The following is a 2,708-nucleotide window of genomic DNA, read 5'->3' on the forward strand; positions in this document are numbered from 1 at the left end:
GTGCTTGGGGCCCAGATTAAGCAGGTGAAGGGACCTGGGGTCCCGGCACGAGCCAGGGCTGCAGCAGACATCCAGGTGCTCAGAGGCTGCTGATTTGGGGTCCTGCCAGCAAGTCCCACCCACCCTGCCAGCCTCACTGTGCCTGCTGTGCCACGTCCCTCCTGGCTGCCAAACCCTGCCCTCCTGTGCCACGCACCCCTTTTATCTCTGGGTGGAGGGAGGAGGGCTTGCCCAAAATCTCCTCACAGCCAGGGCAGGGGCTTGGGACTGCACTCGGCAGGGACTGGGGACATGACAGCCTGGGGGTCCGGCTCTGGTACCTACATGGTGACGGGGTTGGGGCCAGTGCAAGCCCAGGGCTCATCTGAGTGCCCAGCTCCAACCCCCCCGCCAGCCTTCTCCAATGCCACCGAGGTCCCCGTGGCTCCTCCTGCCCTTACCTGCATGGGTGCTGATGCAGGGACCAAGCGTCCCCACAGGTCCCCACGCCCTGGGTCAGGCTGCCCTCTCCATTGGCGCAGGGAGCCAAACAGCAGCAGCCGGGGTGGGGACACAGGCACAGCCCGCTGGTGGCCTAAGCAAAGCCCCGGTGCTCCACGTCCCCTGGGTGAGCAGCAGAGCTTGGTGTTCCCCATGCAGGGCCAGGGAGTCCCTATTTATAGCAGCGCCTTCCTCCCCGCCAGCGCCCTGCCCATGAGAAAACCCATGTTGCGGGGGGTTTGGCAGCCGCGCAGGGTTTGTGTTTCACTAACCGAGCAGAACTGTAAAAATCAAACCCAGAGCCAACGCGCCTTCAGCACTGACAAAAGACAGAGCCAGCAGAGAAGCGGAGCAGCGCTGGGATGGTGCGGGTCTGGCAAAGGCGTTCAAAGCACTTTATAGAGATGGCCCTGAGCTGGCAGCTCCTCAACGGCCACCTGGGACCTGGGATGCTCGATGAAGGGTCATGGCTGCTTATCACTCACATAGTGCCCCAAAGTACATTGTCCCCTGCCTCCCACGGGCACAGGGGCTCACAGGACCCTCAGTGTCCTTGCCGGGACTGGGTGGGCTCAGGAGGAACTGGTCCCAGGAGTCCTGGCTCCCGTCCCACCCTCTTCGCTAGAGCAGGAGGGGGTTGCGATGACGCAAAGTTGGCAAATCCTATTTCATTTCATCCTGAGAAGTGCCAGGAACCTTGTGCCAGGAGACAACCTGTCCCTGTTTAGCCCTAACAGTGCCTGGAGGTGCAGGGGGCTCACGTGAGATGGCACTGTGTCCACCCCAAATCAGTGCCAGAAGGGCTGCAGGAGCCCCAGCAGGGAGGGAGGAGAGGAGGAAGGCGGGTAGTGGTGGAGCACTGGGCAGCTGGGGAGGGTCGCAGCAGGGCGTGGGTCTTACCTCGAGGGTGCGCGGGCGGCTCAGAAACCACATGTGTCCCAGCGAAGGGTGGGAAGAGCCGTCCCCATGGCACTGTGTCCACCCCAAATCAGTGCCAGAAGGGCTGCAGGAGCCCCAGCAGGGAGGGAGGAGAGGAGGAAGGCGGGTAGTGGTGGAGCACTGGGCAGCTGGGGAGGGTCGCAGCAGGGCGTGGGTCTTACCTCGAGGGTGCGCGGGCGGCTCAGAAACCACATGTGTCCCAGCGAAGGGTGGGAAGAGCCGTCCCCATGGTGCTCGACACGGCGGCAGCCACGCAGCCGGGCTGAGCCACATCGGCTCTCGGCAGCCACCAGCGGGATGGGGACAGGGATGAGGACAAGCTGGTCCGAGGGCAGCAGAGGGATGAAGTCAGCCGGCAGCCGTGCTGAGGTATGCGAGGGTGAAGCCGGCAGCAGGGCGCAAGGTGCTCAGTGAGCGAACACCTCCTTTACCCATTATATCTAATTCCTTCCTTATTTACCTGAACAAACAAGCTGGGTGCTTACCTCAGCTGGAGGTGTTTGAATAGCCCAGGCCGGGTTAACCCTTGGCAGGTGCCTCAAGGCACCAGGCTCAGACCCAAATGGGCCCTGGGAGGGGACTGAGGCAAATCTGGGTGCTGTTAACCCTTTCCCACTCTCATCTGAGACAGCCACCCAAGAGATAGGGACAAGCAGCCAGACCAAAGGCTCCTCCTGGAGCCAGACCCTTCGGTACAGAGACCTGTGGGATGAGAGTCCCTGGCCAGACCCTGCAGCTCCCCCAGCCAGGCTGGGCCATTTTGGGGGGCAGGAGCATCCCCAGCCAATACCCCAGGAGAATCCCCTACACAGGTGCTGCAGCCATGAAGGGCTTGTGATGGAGACAGTGAGTGAGGATGCTCAGAGCCATCGGGGGCAAAAGGAGCCCCTTGCACCAACCAGACCATCCCTTGCACCAGGGATTCGGCACCGTCACCTCCCCAAGGGTCTGTGCTGCTGCTGCCTGCGGGCAGGACGAGGCGCAGGGGCCACGCAGGATCCTGCAGCGCTCTGGGCCTGGGTTGTCTCCACCAGCATAAGCAGGAAAAAGCTGTTTTGACTGAGACAGACACTGAGCTGGTATTTACTGTCTTTTTTTAACACATGAAGAACGCAGGGCGGTTCAGGCGGTTCTCCCGCGCACGTAGCACTGCTGAAACTAACCCCCCCATGCCCTAAAAAACTACGTCAGACAAAACCCTGGTCACAAACACCCACGGTGCACCTCAGGTCAGCCCCACGTCACCATGTCCCGGTGGCCACATGGCCATCACGCCTGGGCTCTGCATC

This window comes from Buceros rhinoceros, unplaced genomic scaffold, assembly GCF_000710305.1.
Source record: "Buceros rhinoceros silvestris isolate BGI_N320 unplaced genomic scaffold, ASM71030v1 scaffold21002, whole genome shotgun sequence".
Taxonomy (NCBI): Eukaryota; Metazoa; Chordata; class Aves; order Bucerotiformes; family Bucerotidae; genus Buceros; species Buceros rhinoceros.